Raw genomic sequence first — 21,564 nt, 5'->3', positions numbered from 1 at the left:
TGATAAGGTGCCAGACAAAAGGTTAATACGCAAGATAACGGCTCATGGAGTTGGGAGTAATATAATTGGTTAACGGACAGGAAGCAGAGAGTAGGGATAAACGGGGCATTTTCAAGTTGGCAGGCTATAACTAGTGGAGTGCAGCACAGATCAGTGCTGGAGCCTCAGCTGTTTACGATCTATATTAATGACTTGGATCAAGAGACCTAGAGGAATGTCTCCAAGCTTGCTGATGATACAAAACTAGGTGGGAATGTGCAAGCTGTGAGTAGGACACAAAGAGGCTGCAAAGAGATATAGACAAGTGAGTGGGCAACAAGGTGACAGATGGAGTATAATGTGGGGGAGCGTGTGGTTATTCACTTTGGTAGGAAGAACAGAAAATCGTGAAACTTGTAAATGTTGACGTTCAGAGGGACGTGGCTGTACACGCGTAAGGAATATAAAGCATGCAGGTACAGCAAGTAATTAAGGCAAATGGCATGTGGACTTTATTAAAAGGGGATTGGAGTACAAGAATAAGGAAGTCTTGCTACAATTGCATCAGGCTTTGGTGAGACCATCCCCAGAGTTTTGGTCTCCATATTTAAGGAAGAATATACTTACTTCGGAGACAGTACAGTAGAGGTTCACTAGATTGGTTCCTGGGATGAGAGGGCGTCTTACGATGAGTGTCTGAGTAAATTGGGCTGATACTGTAGGAATTTAGAAGGATGAGAGGTGATCGCACTGAAACGTACAAGATTCTGAAGGGACTTGACAGGATAGACACTGAGAGGTCGTTTTCCTCCTAGCTGGGGAATCTAGAACATGGGGAGCAGTCTCAGGATAAACAGTCGATCATTTAGGACTGAGGTGAGGAGAAATTTCTTCACTCAGAGGGTTGTGAATCTTTGGAATTGTCTATCCCAGAGGGTTGTGAATCCTCCATTGCTGAATATATTTTAGTCTGAGATAAACAAATTTTCGGTCTCGGAATCAAGATATGGGGAGCGGGGTGGGAAAGTGGAGTTGAGGCAGAAGATCAGCCAAGATCCTATTGAATGGTAGAGCAGGTTCCAGGGACCATATGGTCTAATCCTGCTCTTATTTATTATGCTCTTATGTGTTGAGAGAAGGTGGTCATAGAGGAATTGTTTTGCATTGAGATGGATACAGCATGGGTTAGATACAAACTAAAGCTCACGCTACACTGTCCTATCAAATACTCCCAGGCCAGGTATAGCATGGGTTAAATATCGAGTAAAGCTCCCTCTGCACTGTCCCATCAAGCCTGTTGGAGGACCTTTGTGCAGGTCACACTGGGACATTTCCATAGTTTTGGCTGGATCGGTTTGAGTATCATTTGCATTGTAAATTGATGTCACTGTTTGTCCTGTTTATTAATTTAAACTTCACGCTTGCTGATTTGCGCATCAGCTTGAAAATAATTGCATTCTCTAGGCATTGAAGCACATGGACTTGAATGTGTCATGCTCCATATTTAATTGGAAAATCGTTCATAATTCTTCTGGAATAATCCAGTAACCCAGTTAGCATGTGCCAGAGTGAGAGATGCTCTTGTGCTAATGCAATGAGCTTCCTGCCATAACTATTGTTGGAGCAAAATTGATGTTACACTGGGATTACACCAGCCTGTTCTTTGAATGGGAGGGTGAGGGGAGAAAATAAACAAACAGGCTGCCAGTCAACTCAAGGTTGAATAACGAGAATCCAAAATTCTTTTTGGCTTCGATGCATGCCTGTTTACACCAGTCACACACAGGTTGGAGATGAATCACTCAGCTGCTGTTTTTGTTTCAGTAAAGACAGAGAGTGCCCTCTTGTGTCAGGAACTGCATTTATTTGGAAGTACACACAGGCTAACATTGATAGCAGCGCCGATCTATTACATGGCAACCTGACACGCGTGCAGTTGATATGAGCACCTGGCTAACTGCTCAGGTATGCTGTTCAACAGACCACACACCCTGATCATCATTTATCTTAACTTTATTTGAAATATACAAAGGTGAGCAAATATCATCCTGATTTTCCTATTGAAAAAGTAACAGGAAGAGTGGGCTGCACTGAATTGAGAGAAGGACAAGCTCTGAACGCAAGGTTCCGTGATATGACTCACCATCCATCCCCCGACACAGTGCATGCTCATCTCTGGTTCTGAAGTAGCTAAGTAGTTGTTAAAGCCGAATAAAACTAGTTTGTAGTAATCCTTTATAAATATATTACTTAATGGGCAGGGTTAGCAGTGGGATGGCATGGGGTGATGTGAGTGAGGCTGGGGTCAACTCATCGGAGTTGGCATGGTGGAGTTAGAGAGCTGAGAATGGCAAAGATGAGATGAGTGGAGAGGGGCTGAGGCCAGTGAGGATGGGGTTGGCAGGGCTAGGATTGGCAGGGATGAGCTAGTTAGGACAGGTTGAAAGTGTGCTGGAGTTAGCAAGGGTGAGGTAGGTGGGTTTGGGGGCTTGACATTGGTAGGGTTGAGGGTTTGAGGTTGGTAGGATTGACAGTTTATGGGTTGAGGCTGGTGGGGTTGAAACTGGCAGTGTTGGAGTTCATGGGAATGAGGTTTGGGAGTGTTGGTTGGCAGTGTTGGGGTTGGCATGATTGAGGTTGGTAGGATGTGGAATTCTCCAGACTGAAACCGGGCTGCAGAATCAGCAGGTTGATGCAGCAGGCAGCTCATAGGGCAACATAGCACAGATTGACTGGAAGCTTCACCAGCATTCAGAACCTAAGTGTGAGGCAACATGGGTGCTACAGTACCCTCAGTTATCATGGACTTTGGAGAAGGATATGAGCCAGATTTCGCACCCTGATCCCTATCCAGTGACCATCCATCGACAGTGGGAGAGGGGGGAAAACAAGTGAGGATAAGGATCAGCCCTCCAATCCATTGCAAACACTGTCAGGACTTGTTAACAATAGGCAGTTGCGCAAGGGATCTGAGGTGGCTGTTGAACTGGAGGGGTAAGACCTAATGCGGACAGTAATAAATGAGTAGAGTTAGTGATTGGTGGTGTTAGCATGGCATTGGAATTCAGTGGTGGGCAGAGGATTCTCCACAGGGCTTTGACAGTAAGATCGGCTGTTGTACTCTGGTTTAAGAAGGATAATATAGCATTTGGGCAGGAAGTAGACAGTCATGATTCCATACACGCTCACAAGACCTGTAAACAGCTGCATAGAGGAGACTAACTTTCCCTTGGAAGTGGCGTACATCGGGATGAAGAAAACCCAAGCCATTAGGTAGATGAGCATAGCGAAGGTGATGCGCCGGGCCAGGTTGTAGGTTTTGGCCGAGCTTTGGATCATGAACGTGCACAGGAGGCATGTGAGAGCAAGTAAAACATTATAGCCCAGCAGTAGACCAAAGCCAGTCACAGATCCCTCATCACACTCCATGACTATTTCTTTGACTGAAATGTTGTAGTTTGCAACAACAGAGGGAGGGGAGGTGGACTGCCAGACTAAACACAGAGCGACCTGAAGGAGGAGGAGTGAACAAATCACCAAATACCTGCCATCGTTCCTCAGAAACCTGGGGAACCATTGTGGGCTGGTCAGTCTAAACAGGCCAGTCACTTGGAAGGACTTTACCAGCATGGCCGACAGACAGCCAGTCAGACCAATTGAGAAAATGGGTTGCCTGATGCTACAGAGCAACCAGTTTGGCTTCTCCATGAAACAGTAAAGGCTGCAGCAGGAGATGGCCATGGAGCCCAGCATCACCAGGCAGGTTGCCCCTCCAGCAAGCTGGACCATGGGGGTGTTCAGATTGAGGATGAAAATGCCACTTATTGCTGCTATAATGAGGAGACCTACGGCAGTCAGTGAGGCTAGCAGGATAGCCAGTGTGTCTGTCCACCGGAGGAACTCAATTGTTTTGTTCTGGCATTCAACACTCCGCAGTGATGACCATTCATTCTTCAGACACGGAACACACTGGTCTGTGGGAGAGGGGAAGGTTGTTATTGTATCAGAGGATTCATTTGTCAATCATTTCACCCTCACAATTCAGGACTTTGCTATCGGCTCCTCAATCCCAGGTCTCCTTCAGCCAAGAGAAACCCACTGGTCTGGATGGTCAAGCTGCCTGTGCCACTCAGTGACTCCACAGGGGAGGGCACTGGACACACTCCTCCAATCATAGGGTATGTTTGCATTAGTTTTTGCTCCCCTGTACTACTAAACCAATCAAACTCAATCCAGTTACCCAGTGGACGCTGCCTGTTCCCTTCCTCCCTATTGGTTCCTCCTGCTCTTGGCATCCTGCCACACGTGCCAGACAATGACCATCTCCAACAAGAGAAAATCTAACCATCTCCCCATGACATTCAACAGCATCATCATGACTGAATCTCCCACCATCAACTTCTTGGGGGTTACCACTGACCAGAAACTTAACTGGCCTAGCCATATAAATACTGTAGGTACAAGAGCAAGTCAGAATCTGGGAATTCTGTGGTGAATAACTCACCACCTAACTCCCCAAAGCCTGTCCATCATTATCCAAAGCACAAGTCAGGAGTGTGATGGTATCCTCTCCACCTGCCTGGAAGAGACCAGCTCCAATAGCGCTCAAAAGCTCAACACTATTCAGGACATAGTCTGCTTTGATTTGCATCCATCCACCACCTAAAATCTTCACTCCCTCCACCACCAGCGCACAGTGGCAGCAGTGTGTACCATCTACAAGATGCACTGCAGTAACCCGCCAAGGCTCCTTCAACAGCACCTGCCAAACCTGTGACCTCTACCACCTAGACAGAAGAACTAGGGCAGCAGATGCCTGGGAACACCACTACTTCCAAGCCCCACACCATCCTGACTTGGAACTATATTGCTACTGCTTCATTGTCACTTGGTCAAAATCCTGGAATTCCCTCCCTAACAGCACAGTGGGTGTACCTACACCACATGGACTGCAGCGGTTCAGAAGACGGTTCACCACCACCTTCTTAAAGGCAATTAGGGATATGCAATATATGCTGGCCATGCCACCGATGCTCACATCCCATGAGTGAATAAAAAGGACTGGGTCAGATAGTTCTGATGTTTCATTTATTTTTCTTTATATTTGTTCATGGGATGTGAGTGTCGCTTTCAAGACCAGCATTTGTTGCCCATCCCTTGAGAAGGTGGTGGTGAGCAGTTGCAGATTGAAGTAAGAAAAAAATGCCTGGACTTACTGTCACTCTGAAATGTTCCTGCTGGACAATCCGCACACTCGTAACAGCAGGAATGATATCCTTTCACCATCTTTATCTGTCCGGGTCCACAGGAGGTTGAGCAGTTGGAGCCAGGAATCTGATTGTAAGAACAAAAGGAACTTTGCTTTTTGAGGGTAAAAGCTCCTCCTTTAGTGATGCAGTCAGAATAAACTAGGTGGGCTCATTACCAAACTATACTGCCTCACCCTCTTATATACAGAATTCCATATTCCCACTGCTCCTGATCCTTCCAATCTCTGCTAGCTTCCTGTTCTCCAGTGCATCAACGTCAAAATCCTTATCTTCATCATCAAGTCCCTAAGTACAGTGGACTGTTCACCAGCTCCATAGGGCAGCACACATTCCCTGCACGTCCAACTTGGGTCTTCTGAGTGTGTCTGTGTGTGTATGAGAGTGTCCTTTCATTTTCAAAACTTTACACAAATCCACCTCTAACCTCGCCATTGTGCAACTCTCTAACTCCTCTGCCACTTCTTGTTCCTCCTATACAGAGCCTTAAAACGTTTGTTACATAAAAGAGTAAATAAAATAAAGCCACAGAGAGCATACCATGTAGATTCACCAGGATGATGCCAGGAATGGGAAACTATAGTTATGAAATGAGACTTGAGATACTGGGACTATTCCCACTGGAACAGAATAGGACAAGAGGTTTGAGATTTTTTTTTAAGGTCTGATGGGTTTTCATGAAGTGAATAGACTACTTCCTGTGGGTGGGGAGTTACTGATGAGGGGCCAGCAATTTAAAGTCATCACTCAGAGTAAGGAGAGAGGTTCATAGAAATTAGGAAAGATTCCTTTACACTGAAGATTGTTGGAATGTGGAATGCTTTGCCACAGTGAGTGGCACTGACAATTCTATCTTTCAAGGGAATATTGGGTGGAGGGGAAGGGGTAGGGGTAGGGATGAAGAGAAGCCCTTTACCTTGTTCTGCGGAGTGTTCCAGTAGATCAGGGATGCATTAATTAGAAGCTCCTTTCCCTGTGCTTTGTATTCTCCAATCAGTCTGAACTCAGGAATCGGATTCCCGCTTTTCCATTGCCAGTTAATAATGTCATATCCTGTGGGTGGGTTTCCATGTTTGTCAAAGAAAATGGCTCTGCTGTGGAGAGTGAAGTTAACCTGTGCAATTTCTTTGAGCAGCTGGATGGAAACCAGAGTTTTTACTTAGTGAGTAAAATGTCCAGACATTATATATAAGAAAATGTGCTGTCTGTCTCGCTGTCTAAGCAACACTCATTCTCCAAACTCACAAATGAAGAATGGCCAGGAGTGTGAGCAATCACAGGTTAATTGACATTTATGAAACTTGTCCTTTCGTGAGAGGAGAGGACCTGAACCCCAGTGAGAGTCAGCACCATCAGGAGAGGAGAGGACCTGAACCCCAGTGAGAGTCAGCACCTGCGGGAGAGGAGGAGACCTGAACCCCAGTGTGAGTCAGTACCTGCGGGAGAGGACCTGAACCCCAGTGAGAGTCAGCACCTTCAGGAGAGGAGAGGACCTGAACCCCAGTGAGAGTCAGCACCTGCGGGAGAGGAGGAGACCTGAACCCCAGTGTGAGTCAGTACCTGCGGGAGAGGACCTGAACCCCAGTGAGAGTCAGCACCATCAGGAGAGGAGAGGACCTGAACCCCAGTGAGAGTCAGCACCATCAGGAGAGGAGAGGACCTGAACCCCAGTGAGAGTCAGCACCTGCGGGAGAGGAGGAGACCTGAACCCCAGTGTGAGTCAGTACTGTCATGGGTTAATGCCCCCCACTCCAAACAATTAAGCATGTAATCCACGCTGAAACTTCCTTGCAGTACAGAGGGAGTGCTGCACTGTCGGAGGTGCCGTCTTTCAAATGAGACCTTATTTGCCTGTTCAGGTTAAAGATCCCATGAAACAATTTGATGAAGAGCAGGGGAGTTCTCTCCCTTGACTTGAGCAACAGTTATCCCTCAACCAACAGCATACCGATATAACATTCACTCGAAAGATTATTTAACAGTGTATTGAGCCCTTTGTGATATTTCTGAGAAAATGTTAGAAATGCAAGTCTTTATTTTCCTGTTAATTACGTTCCTTGGGCTCTACGATCTGATCCCATTGGGTACCCCCTGAGATTTCTCCACTACTCCATTCTCACCTGCCATGGGTAAATGGTGCTCCTGTTGCAGGTCGCTGAGTCACAGCGGAGCAGGCGGTGGAGTGCGTGAGCCACAGCGTGAACCGCAGAATAGACATTGAAGGAAATGCGCTGCAGGTCTTCACCAACAATCGCAGCGCCTTCTTTGACAGATAGTGTTGGACTATCATTGCACTCTTCCGCTTCCAAAAGTTTCTCATCGCTGCCACATCTTTGAGACTTCAGGCTGGGCAGGCGGCTGAGGGCCAGTGCGGTGGAAAAGTAGCGCTCAAACCCAGGGATATGGCCACTTTTAATGGCCACGCCCAGGATGCTCCCGATGCTTGAGATGTTTGGGAAGCTGGCGATTATTTTCGAGGTGACCCAGGCCTCGCTGGCAATCCACACCTTGCCTGTCACATTCTGCTGCAGGATTGCCATCATCAATGCCTTGACATAACGCTCATCAGCGAATACAGCCGTGACGTTAACCCGAGAGTAGACAATGCTCTTGATGACTGACACTATTTTCATTTGAAATTCGGAGCCTGATAGATTCAGGGGAATCAGTTCCTCATACGCAATGCAAATCCCAGTTTTGGAGGCGAGTTTTGTGAAGTGTTCCATTCCCCTTCGGCCATACATGTCGTCTGTCCCAATCATCGCCATCCAGTTCCACTGAAATGTCTCCACAATCGAGACCATGGCTGCTGCCTGGACTTCATCTGTGGGAATCGTCCGGAAAAATGAGGGAAAATTCGTCCTATCACTAAATAAATTGCTCGATGCAGCATAACTAATCTGCAACAAAAAAAACCAACCTTATAGATACACGTGAGGGAACTGGAATAATATTAGTAAAAACAGTCAGGAGCATGGCGCTGGTGGGTAGGGGTTACTGAGTGACAATGTGAAGGAACTGGATTAACATCGTCATGACACAGGGCACTGGGGGTTAGGAGTTACTGACTGGTGCAGATGTTTCAATAATTTCCCCTATGTGGTTCAGTAATATGCTCCAACCTGTCTCCCTGTTACAAGCTGTCTCTGCTAAAATATGCCATTAAAACTGAAAGGTATTGAGAATATTTTAGAAGTTAAATTCTCCCTTTCCATCGTCCCCCTTTCACAGGGAGGTGCTGCCTCTCACTGGGCAGCAGACTCCGCACTTTACCATGTCGTTGTTCTTGGTGGAAGAACTTAGATGATGTCACCAGGACATTTGATCATGGGGAGTATCACAGTGAGCTTAATCCTGTCCTCCCCCAACCAAAGAACCAGCGGGGAGATGAGAGGTATTTTTACACAGCAAGCTATGTGATCTGGAATGCACTGCCTGATAGGGTGATGGCAGCAGATGCAGCAGTAATTTTCAAAAGGGAATTGGATAAATACTTGAAGATGAAAATTTGCAGAGCTATGAGGAAATAGCAGAGGAGTGAGACTAATTGGATGGCTTTTTCAAAGAGGGGCTGATTGGCCTCCCGTGCTAAACGATTATTTGATCCTAACATTCACGTGCACTTTCCAGCAAAGATCAGAACATCATTCGAGCAGACTGATGTTCCCTTCCCTAACCCGTCACTGAGGCTAATTGTAGCCCCCATACTGTTTCCCCGACTGGGATTAGTTCGTGCTGTATAGACTGGGATTATCCGTGATGGTCTCCTCTGTGCCTCCGCACTGCGCTGTCTGATATTTCAGGATAGGGGGAATATTTCAGGATAGCACTGTGTGGAGTGTTGTGTTTTAAACCAATGTATCGATTCCCAAGAATGATAGTGACTCTCACGCCAGTGACTGGTTGCTTCATCGTACCTGTGGAATGAGGAGGAAGCTGAAGAGCCGAGCGATCACCCTGGAGAGCTCAGAGTTGGAGGGGCCGAGGACGGCGAGAACTCGTGTGCTATAGTCCGTGTAATCACACTTCACTTCAAACGTGTTTCCATCTTTTGCGGCCAATAAGGAAATGGCTGACTGCATCGCGACCAAGGACTCGAGGCAGGTGTCCTGAATGTTGTATCCCAGAGTCACGCCTGGCAGGAGAGTGCTCGAGTTATTGATCTCTTCAATGGCAAACTTCATCGCCTGAAGCCAGCGGAAACCATCAAGCTGGAATCTGTAAAAGAGCGTTAGAGTAAACGTAAAAAAACACGAATGGTTGAAATTTAAGAGTTGGAAATTCTCCCTCAGCAAGAAGGCGTCAATTCACAAAATCACACTCGATACATTGCCTTCAATGGAAGGAGGCTACAGAGTGATAATGTGAGGGATTAACATCAGTAAAGATACAGTCAGTGACAGGGCGCTTGGTCAGAGGTTACTGTTCATGATGTATATGATTTATGGGCAGTGTGGCTAACCGTTTTCATTCTGTACCAGTGGAATTCTATCTCAGTTTGCCAGCTCTGCTGCCCTTTAATTCTTGCGGTGTGAGCTACCACAGCGAGCATGATCGGTATACTCGCTCTTGATTTGTCAGATTGGCTCCTGATCGTTTACTGCCCGGCACCTCTACACATTCCAGCAAGGGTCCGAGTCACTGGCTGATTTTGCCTCTCCATAACCAGAGGGTACTGAGGCCAATTGTAGCTCCTTCCATTCTCGCAAATGAGATGATCATCCAAAATGCATATCCTAACTTGCATCAAGTCCTGTTTATCCATCACCCCTGTGTTCGCTAACCTACACTGGCATCCACCCCAGCAACGCCTCAATTTGAAAATTCTCATCCTCATGCTCAAATCACTCCATGGCCTCATCCTTCCCTATCTCAGTAACCTCCTCCGGCCCTACAACCCCACCTCCCAACCCCGCGATCTATGCGCTCTTCCAAATTTGGCCTCTTGTGCATCTCCAATTTTCATCTCTCCGCAATTGACAGCAGCACCTTCAGTTTCCTAAGCCTGAAACTCTTGAATTCCCTCCCTAGACTTCTCCTTCTCTCTACCTCTCTTTCCTCCTTTAAGAGGCTCCTTAAAACCTTGGACCAAGCTTTTGGACACCTGACCTAAGGTCTCCTCATGTGACACGGTGTCAAATATTGTCTGATAATTGCTCCTGTGAAGCACCTTGAGACGTTTTGCTACATTAAAGGTGCTATATAAATGCAAGTGGTTGTTGAACTAATTCTGTAGGGAACAGGGCTTGAAACATGCATTGTACAGGTCAGTATGTTCAGTCCCACATCAGGCTGCCAATGGGATCAGATTGTAATCCAGGACAAATAACATGCCTTACCTTTCACACTTTCTAGATTCTGACTTTGTTTCACTGTTTGCGTTCACGTCAGTGGAATAAACAGGAAAGAGCCCTCCGAGTATGTAGTCACCAGCAGCCTGGACGTGCCTGAGCAGGTCTCTTTGGGGTCTGGATACTGAGATAGAACTCCGTCCATTAGGAAGGAAACAGAACACTATCCAGTAATGAAGGTGAAACATGTTAAAGAGCAGACGAGGAGCTGGAACAAATGAGACAAGTGCATGAGTCCAGCATTTGTGTGCCAATGATGCTGGCACAGGTCACAGACTTCACTCACTCACTATTTGCATCAGAAGTTACCAACGTTGTGTACACATCATGGAAATATTAAACATCTGAGTGGAAGGCTGCACATCCGATTCTCACAGTCTCTTTATCCAAACATTAACTTCTCACAGTCTTTGTGTCCAAACATTAACCTGCCTTTTCCCGTTTCAGACCCTATCATAGTTGCTTATTATTGGACGTCCTATTTGTTCTTTGTGCATCATATAGGCAGAATTTACTTGCAGTATTTGTGAGTGAGAAGTGTTGTTAGTATGCAGGTACCTGTGGCCTGAACAGTCCAGTGATGTTTGTTTTCCAACAGCTGGTTTGCTCTGCCCATCTCCAATCCCCATTCCCCATCTCCCATCACACAATTCTATCCCCATCCGCCAGGCTCATCCTCCATCCCAGGGGATCTCAACTAGGAGTCCGATGAAGATTACAAGGGGTCAACCAGTGGCTCCCTGTTTTCACTGCGCACCAACTTAAAATAAATTTCATGCTGATCAAGGGGCGGCACAGTGGCACAGTGGTTAGCACCGCAGCCTCACAGCTCCAGGGAACCGGGTTCGATTCTGGGTACTGCCTGTGCAGAGTTTGCAAGTTCTCACTGTGTCTGTGTGGGTTTTCGCCGGGTGCTCCGGTTTCCTCCCACATCCAAAAGACTTGCAGGTGATAGGTAAATTGGCCATTGTAAATTGCCCCTAGTATAGGTAGGAAATATGGGATTAATGTAGGGTTAGTATAAATGGGTGGTTGTTGGCCGGCACAGACTTGGTGGGCCGAAGGGCCTGTTTCAGTGCTGTATCTCTAAATAAAAATAAAAAAATCCCTGAATATCACCGTATCCAGAGTTTTATCTTCCAGCACCAAGTCACTAATTGACACCAGCACTGTATCATTTTAGTCCCAACCCTGCACAGGATGTGAGGAGCTGGAAATCGCTGCTTGGCCCCAGGGGCTCATGGTCATCAGTCCAGCACCATATTGTCAAGGAGATGGTGTCCAGTCTCAGCAGGCATATTTCACTTGGCTCATTAGTAATGGACAACGGGTGAAGCAAGAGCTGGTATGGCCATCAACACTCATCAGCACTCTATCAGGTTTAATGACAGTTTATCAACCCCTCATTGACAGTCAACCAACCTCACCAACAGTCTACCAAGCAGGTTGAGCATAACATGCACATGTGCTTGTTGAGGATATCCCCACATCTTGATAGAATTGTTGCTCAGCATCAGCAACAGGTCTCACATTAAGTAAGTAAAACAAAAATAATAATATATATGTTTAATTGTATAACTCATTTTTATACAGTAAAAATAATTGTGTTGCATTACAAGGGTTGCGTGGAAATTTTATAACAAGGCGGGGGCATAGAAGGGCCTCAGCGGCCACCCTGCTCCATTCCTCTCCCCCCCCCCCCCCCCCCTGCATCCATGTATCCTAACCTCCACTCCCATTCCCTCCCCCTTTCTAATCCCCTCCACATCTCACAACCCCCATTTGCCACCCCACCCCCCTTCCCAATCCCCCATTCCCATCGCTCCTCCCCATCCCCAAACCTAACACCACCCCCCCATTGCTCATGAGAATAATGATGAAGAAAAATCTCTTCACATGCAGACTTGTGAGGCTGTGGAATTAACTCCCAGGTTTAATGGTTGATGCAGAAATAGTGTCAACATTTGAGATTAGATTGGATAGGTGGATGAAGGAAAAGGGATTAAGGGAAATGGGAATATGTCAGGTAATTGTGATTAGAGCTACTTACTAGGGTACAGGCTGGCACAGGTTGTTAGGGCTGAATGGCCTGTTTCTGTGGTGTAATTCGATGCATTATTGTGGTGTGCCTGTACCTTACAGTGGAGACAGTTGGTACCGTTATGAATGCCGGACTTTGTAGTATGTGTAGGTTTTTTAAAAAAAAAGATTTTTAATGCGGTGTAAAATGGAGTCGGAGGACACATGTGACCTCACACCAAGTCTACCCGGAAATAAGCCAGGAATCTTGGGTACTCTGCAAACAAGGAACCCAATCAGAGACCCTTTCGAAAGCAGAGTGCAAGGTTGTAACACCTGACGGAGAATAGGTTTGGCTGTCCCAAACTTTCTGATCGTAAGCAGGGAGCCAGGGGCTATCAAAATGCAAATTTGAGTTGCAGCTGCTAACACCTGGAAACAAAGGAAGGCCAAGGTGATTTTGATATGGCCAGACTTAGGGACTCTGAATATTGTAAAAGGAAAATGACAGTTGACTTTTTTGATTCTGGATAAATTCAACAGGCTTTCCTAAGTCTGACAAGCTATAAGGAAGAAAGGAAGACACAAAGAAACCAGCAGGAGCTGCACAGCCTTAGAGGAGAGAGAGAGAAAACAACTGCTCTCAGAATACTGATACAGCAAAAGGCTCCTAAGACTTGAACTTGATTTGAAGGCTCGTGGTTTGCAGAGGAAAGAAGACCAGCAGGGTCACCAGAGATTGCCTTATAAACAGAAGACTAGTCAAGTGTGCTCAGAAGAAGTAAGCTAAGAGGACATTGGCTTTGTTAAGGACACTGGAAGATCCAACCCATTGCAACTGGGAGGAGTTTGGGACTTTTAACTTCAAAGCTACTGTTTCAAGGAGAACACTGTGTAACGTGTCAATGTGGTGTAGGGTTTTCAAGTGTGTTATTAAGTTAATGCGAAATACCTTTGTAACTTAGTGTATTAGCTCCCTACTAAGTACTGTTTAGTTAATGTTGATTTTTAGCTGTTATAGTAAAAGTCTTAAAATGTGAAATCTTGCTGTGTAATTCTTTAATTGGTCTGGGGAGTTCATATCTCTTGTTTTAAAGTTAACGGTCTCTACTGAGGTCGTAACAGTCCTGACACTCTCCCCAGAGTTTTTAATGTTTTCCTGGTTCTGTCGACTCGACTCATTTTGAAGTGTTAGTAAAAATCATTTAAATTTTTACACACCAGAACTTATGTTGGATGCCTGCCATACATCCTTGACAATTTTCAAAAGTGTCAGCAGTCACTTGGTGGTAACACTTTCACCTCTGCGTCAGAAGATTCTGGGTTCAAGGTCCCTCTCCAGAGATTTGAGCTCATAATCCAGGCAGACATTTCAGTGCACTACTGAGGAGTGCTGCACTGTCGGAGGTGCCATCTTTTGGATGAGATTTTAGACCAAGACCCTTCTGATGAACCCAGATGAATGTAAAAGATCCCAAGCCATTATCTTGAAGAAGAGCAGGGGTGTTTCCCCCGGTGTTCTGACAAATATTTATCCCACAATCGGCATCACTGGAACAGTTCAGTTGTTCATTTATCTCTTTGCTGTATGTGGGATCTTGTCATGTTCAAATTGGCTAACGTGTTTCACTATGATAGTTACTATTCTTCAAGACTTCTTTAAAGACTGTAAAGTGTTTTGGGATGTTCTGAGGTCATGAAAACACTATAAAAATGCCAGTTTCTTGTTTCTATAGGCAGAAAAACACCACACTGTTGGACCATTGTAATTCAGATTAAAACTACAAGTTCAGAATAAGCCAACAGATAAACAAGAATCTATAATAATAAGTCTGTTTTTATCTGCCTGGGCCGTTTTGATTGGTCAGTTTAAGGGGCATGTCCCTTGGTAGGTTTATTTAGTGAGTGGTTCCTGTCGCATGTGGAAGCACATGGGGTGCGCGGAGGACTGAAGCACATATCACACATGCGGCTGCCAATGGTTGGTGGCGATGGCGGTGGCAGCAGCAGAGTGTGGGTGTTGGTGGAGAACAAAAATAATGAAAGGTAAGCAGAGCCCAACAACTAAGTTACCCTGGTTAGAGAGATTGTTTCTGTGAGGGATGATATGGGATTGATGGGAGGGACGGGGATGGCAAAACCAAATGGGGATGGCATGGGAGGGATGGAATGAGATAATGGAATTGGTTAAGTGTGGCAAAATGTTGCAGACATTTATTTGATACAACTTGTTCAAAAGCTATTCTTTGTGCTAAAATGGAGATTCACTAGATTTAAATGAAAAGGTTTTAGAAAAGCTGTCAGGTGAATTAAAAGAATACATTCGCACTGATTCAAGAGACAAGGAAGATGATAACAGTCTATACCCTCTAGAGTTTCTACACAGTCTAACTCCAATGGGCATGCCACCACACAAACTTAGACTCAGGGAAGGAGCAGTTATAATGTTGCTATGAAATTTGAATCCTAAACAAGGACTTTGTCATGGGACAGAATTGGCAGTTAGGAAGCTGTTTTCTTCAATGATAGATGCTGAAATTATAACCAGCAGATTTCAAGGAAATAGAGTTTTTATTCCTTGAATAATATTGAGCCCATCAGATGTAAACCTGCCTTTTCAACTCAGGAAAAAACAGTTACCAATTAGACTTTCATATTCTCTGACAATGAGCAAGTCACAAGGCCAGACTCTTGACAAAATTTATATTTATGTTCCAGGCCAGTTTTTACACATGGACTGCTTTATGTAGCTTTTTCTGATTCTGTTAAAGTCTTTGGTGGAAGAATAACTAGAAATTCTGAATTTAAAGAATTATTCTTGCAATAAAGATACTAATTTGACCCCCAATGTTTTGGGGGTCTCTTCCAGTTGGAAAATAATCATTGGCCATTGGCCACTCTCAATAGCAGCCACCTTTCTGAGTATCTGCCATTTGTTAGTGCTGTACTGTAACTGTTTGATGGAGATTGTAAAAGAAATATCTAACTCTGGCTGTACTTATCCTGGGAATCTTTGATGGGACATTGTAGAGGGAGCTTTCCTCTGTATCTAACCTGTGCTGTGGCTGTTCTGGCAGTGTTTGATAGGACACTGTAGTGGGTGTTTTACTTTGTATCTATCCTGTGCTGTCCCTGCCCTGAGAATGTTTGATGAGACAGTGTACATATGACCAACAGTAGGCCATTGAACCCATTAAGCCTGTTTACCAGTCAAATAGATCATGGCTGATCTGTACCTTAGCTTCATTTACCTGCCATTGCTCTGTATGTCTTGATAACCTTAACCTACCACAGTTAGACCAGCCCCATCCTTCTAAACTCAAGAGAATACCATCCAGATTTATGAATCTGTCTTCATAATATAACCTCTTTCGCCCCAGTATCATTCTGGTAAATTTGTGCTTCACTCCGTCCAAGGCCAATATAAATTCATGAGATTCGGTGCTGTTATGACCAGGTGAGAAAGGTGTCTAGGGGTCCCTTTTAGTCTTCACCTGGTCTTATTGTAACAGGGTTTATTTTTAAACACACTGTGTTTTGAGCTCCCCCTTTATGAATCCTTGTTCACAGCTTTCTAATTATCAGGCAAAGAAATGAGCATAAACAGGCTTTCTTCGGTTTAAAGGAGAAAAATGAAATTTATTAAACCTTAAACTTAAACTCTAATATGGTTAATGCCTATGGATATACGACGCGCCCATGCTAGCATGCACACGCGATACACACATGCAAATAGGGACAGAAAAGGGCAGAAGAAAAATAAAATGGAGAGGTTTGAGGCTGTCTCTAAAAGGTGGGGGGGGGGGGGGGGGGGGTCCTGTTACTGTTTCTGTGTTTCCAGCTCGCCGTGGAATCCTTGATTGTAGACAGCTCTTACTTTTCATTGGGGCCCAGTATTCTTCTTAAACCATGTTCACTGTAGGAGACTTTTCTCTCTTGGGGTTCATGTGTCTTCAATGGTTTCCAAAGTTGGTGAGAGCGAGATGAGAGCAGACAGGACAGAGATGTACCCAGTCCAGTAGAAAAGTGCCTTTTGATTTCTTTCCCTGTTGGAAGTTCAAATTCAAAAAAACTCATGTGACTAAAAATGGTCTGACCACTTCTTCTGTGTATTGGGGAAGCAATGACTGGGTCCCCTTGTTGCAACACTGTCTGTTACTATGCAAATGTCTTTCCAGTCAGGGGCTTGCAATTTTAAGTTTTAATGTTCATGTGGCAAAATAATGTGTGCCTCAGTCTTGGCAGGTGGGGTGGTGGGGGTGGGGTTTGCCTGACAGTGCCCAAAACTGAATGCTGTACCCCAGCTAGGATTTGACCAAGACTGTGTATCAACATTCCAGTAGTCTAGGGGGGCCTTTACTCCATACAAATTGTTAAGAAGAGTAATCTCATTGTCAGACCCAGCTTGCTTCAATGAATCATGAGGTAACAAAAATCAAGTTTATTTTGAACACCTGTGAGTATCATTATTGCACCAGGTTGCTCCATTTGCATGTCCTGTCCTCTTTGCATGCGAGCTACTGGACTGTGTAAATGCATTCAGAGACTGCAATTTTCAACTGAAGTGGCATCTTCGAATAATCCTGTCCTGCCCTCTGTTCAACCACATATATCCAGTTCAGTCTTACTCTGTGTGATTTATTTTGTCGCTCTTTAGGTTATTCTGACCTCCCTGGCATATTCCAATCCTTGTTCCAGAACGTGCACTGCCATCCTTCCACCAATAACATTCTTGAGCTGCCCAGTGGGAGGTGTTGATTCCTTCTGGAACAAATATCTCACCTTCACTTAGCAGCTGATCAAAGCTTTCACACTGGAATCAGTGTTTGATCCCACAATCTTCAATCAGAACACAGTATGGTAATGGCTTCTCATTGAACCAATTGTAACATACACACAACTTAGTTGTTCATGAGCTCGCCCAATGAGGAGATTAAAATTCCATTTTTAAAGAAGGTATCAAGCATTTTTGAAACAGTTTGAGTAGGTAAATAGTGAAAGATTATTACCACTGCTTGTTAAATTTTAAGATTATTCATTTTCATGAGGTGGGCACTGCTGGCAAGGCCAGCATTTGTTGCCCACCCTTGGTTACCCTGAGAAGGTGGTAGTACACCTAGACCACTTCAGCTGGCAACCAAATATAGGTGAACCTTTTTCACTCAATATTCATTATCACTCCATTACCCATTGAGTATCCTTGATATTACCCCACTTAACCCGTTGAGGATCCTGACCAGGATGCAGTGGGGGGCTCCTGGAAAAATACATAGATGTCAAGAAAGGACAGAACTAGCTCCCCTGTAAGTCCATCCACCCACATGTCAATCTATGTCAAAGCTCTTTGCCTAGAAGACTAGAAGAACAATATGAACATCTCATGGGACCTAAAGCTTGAAACACTACCTTTAACATAAGAAGTAGATAGCAAAGAAAACTGGAGGCATAATAATTTACATCGTTTAATGATTGCTTAACACTAGGAATTTCTTGGCTTCTACAGTGTAATCGGATAGCCACCACAATGTAGGCTATACATCGCACGGTACAAATTGGACTTCCTTTCGGTCTCTAAACCTACAGTCTGCAGTAGGTTGGTGTCCAGAGCCCCTCCCAAACATAATGTTCTCATTCCACATCCTTCCTTGTTAAAGTTTGCAGACTGTAAATTTGAAAATATTCAGTGGTGTTGTACTGTAACAAAAGATCTGGGAGTGAAATAGGCAGCAATGATTGTGAAGGAACTGAGCAGTGTGGCACAAATCTGAATGATGGGTGCTTGTTTCTTGCTTACAGCTGGGTAGGTTGGGATGAAGCAAATGCAGGTGGTGAGGTAGAAGAACATGGAGACACTGATCTCTTGGGCTAGGTTGTAAGCTTGAGCTGGGGTCTGGATCAGAAAGTTATACATGAAACAGGCTAGTGCCTGCCTGTACCCCCCAACATCAGCCAGAACATCACCTCTAAATGACTCTTACAGAAGAGGATTAGTAAGGGCATCTTCAGAGTTGCCTGTGGTCTTCATCAGAAAGTCAGCAATGCACGTTCAGCCAAAAATAGCAAAATGGCACCTTGCACCACCCCCTCCCCACCTCTCTCCCAACCCCAGGATGGTGCAGATGGTGAGGTACCAGCCATTGTGTTCGCATCTGTGCATGAAAGACTTGATTAAGCTAGTGAGATGAGTTAGGATCTGCATCAAGTTAACTAGGTGAGTTGAGATACAGATGGTGAGGCTGAAGGCAGTGCAGGTGTAAACTGCAGGTGAGCTCGGTGGGTTCTCTGAGGTACTGAAACATGCTGCAGCACAGGAAAGCTAGTGAGGTTAGGGTAACCACATTCATCTTCCCTCCAGTACCTCCACAATCGGAGCACTAGAATTCACCAGAAAGATTACCATGTCAGTCAATATCAGAGTGAGCTTGAGCACCATGAACAGCAGCATAGCCACACCAATAGGTAAACCAAGGACAGGTACTACAGTGTTCTCTTAACGCAGGAAGGGCTGTTTGGTGGGGACCACTGATCATCATTACAGATTACACATATACTATCATGTGTAAAGATAAAATACATTTTTTAAGGTAAGTTGTAAGATTCAAACACACTGAAGGCTGAGACACTGATCTTCAGCTCTGTCCTATAATCATGGCTTATATCAGGTAAGCAGAAAAAGAAACTCAATGAAAATCACAAATCATAACTACCAGTATCTTACTCTCTCACAATTTACACTCCCGTAAACATTCAGAGATCTGTTCCATTATCTGCTAGTGGTGCTTACATCAGATCCATGGAATCTCACCCAAGTGACCATTCTTCATGGGTGAGCCCCAACATTGAGTTCAAAGCTGTTGTGCTAACAGTGTTGCAGTAGGTGTTGGCAGTTATGTGAGGTGATTGTCTGGTAGCGTATAGTATAGTAGGAAAAATAGCTTAACAAGACAGAATTCAATGTTGATATGGTTTATATTAGGTTGTTAAGATGCTGCATTGGATGCTTTGTAAGCAGGAGGTGTCAGGTTAATGCAATTTAAGAAGCATCAAAGGGTTTATGTCAACATTATTGATAGTTTGGAGACAACATATTGAGATTATTGTTATTGTTCTGGTAAGGTGTGATGTTTCTAACTGTGCAAAATTTTGTTATGGTCTCCATAAATTACACCCTCAATCCAGTGAGAATGGAGTGAATGTGGTGCAACATGACCATTTACTGGAGCAGTAGCATATGACACAAAGATCACATGATAATCTCTGAATTGATAGGTTTAGAACAAGTCATCTGACATTGTCCTTCTTGGAGTACAAAGAGGCTCACTTTTAGTAATTCTTTTCTATTCTGTACCTGGATTAGTTAGCAGTCCTGATGGATATCCTACTTTTAAGTATAGACATATGACTCGTATTATGATACCCATGGAGACCACCAACAAGCCAAAAGAAATGGAATCCATCGACTGACCCCAATTTAGGAAACCAAACGGACAAGATTTCACTTATATAAATTTTACTTTAACATTCAAGTATAAATTAAACATGAACTAATGGTTGATATATATCTTAAAGGTTACATGTTAACTATCAGATGTAACAAGGATGTATTTCACAAGTCCTTTGGCAATCCTCTACACAGGCTTTTGGGCAAGATAGTGCAGAAGAGTTCCACAGTACAACAAAATCAGGAACTTCCTCAGATAGTTTTCCAAGTCCTGTCCTCCAGGATGTAGATACATAAGTAATGAGGTCCCGTCGATAGTGAACAATGCAATCTTCCCTTTAATGGTTCAGTCTTGTCACCTTTTGAACAACTGCAGCACCATCCACACCATCCTGCTGGTGTGGTTCCACTGATAACTTTTTAAGTCACCGAAGACAACTGCCATAAGTCATTCACCAATGCTCAGCCTTCAGTCCAGGCTCCTCTTCCTGCAAGACAATACAACAGTTCCAGCTTGGTGCTTCTCTAGAAGCACAAAAAATCTGCAGCTCTCAGCTTGTTTATTTAAACAACAAGTCCCAGCTTTGCAGCTGACTTCAACCTTCCAGAATCTTCTTCTAAGATCTAATCAAACGTCCCTGGTAAAAAAAAAACTTTGTTTGTTTAACTTGGTTCTGACCTCACAGAACATTGAGCCTTTTAGTTTCATTTTCAAATCAGGGTCTGTGTCAAAAAAAAAACACACTTTGAATCCAAAGCCATAGCACAGAATGCACATGAGGACTCTTATCACACTTGCTTGTCCTTTCTGTTGATATTAATACAACCTACAAGTGGATTTTTCTCTGGTATCTGAACCTATTTATTCAAGATTAAACTACTCGGTTGATCAAACAGGTATCACTGAGTAAATAAAAGTTGCACTCCAGGTGCACCCGGTGTACAGCTACAGGCATACACTGCCCTCCAATACCATTCACCACCATTGTGGTGTTCACTTTACTCTCTGGGGGAAAGGTCAGGCCTTTTCCCAGTAAAAGGGATCTAGTGGCCCCTGTGTCCCTGAGAATCACTAGAGGCTTCCTGGCCCCACTCGTGGGGTATTGGGTTACTTTCCCTTCAGACACAAAACCCTGATAACCTTCAGGAAGCCTATTAACTTTTCCCGCACTGGCCGTAGTAAGCTTCCTGGGTTGCACTCTTACTACAGTTAAAGCCACAGCTTATTCTGCTGTGCTTTCCATCAGATCCCCATCTTCACTGAGTGGGTATGCCCTGATTAACCCTATTGGTTCCCTCTTTAGTTTCCAGCAGTCAGCTTTTAAATGCCCTGCTTTATTGCAATGGAAGCGCACAGGTCTCTGGGTCTCAATCTTGCTCACAGCATCTTCCTTTTTGGCTGGAGGAGGGCCCCCTGTGTCTCTTGCTTTCCTTTCTCTTCCAGGACTGCCTGGTTAGAGATCAGCTTCCCACCCTTTGTCCTTTCCAGATTTATAGCAGTGATTAG

The sequence above is a fragment of the Heterodontus francisci genome, chromosome 37 (genome assembly GCF_036365525.1).
Source record: "Heterodontus francisci isolate sHetFra1 chromosome 37, sHetFra1.hap1, whole genome shotgun sequence".
In the NCBI taxonomy this organism is placed as follows: Eukaryota; Metazoa; Chordata; class Chondrichthyes; order Heterodontiformes; family Heterodontidae; genus Heterodontus; species Heterodontus francisci.
The sequence above is the reverse complement of the archived record's forward strand: the minus strand, read 5'-3'. Positions refer to the sequence as shown.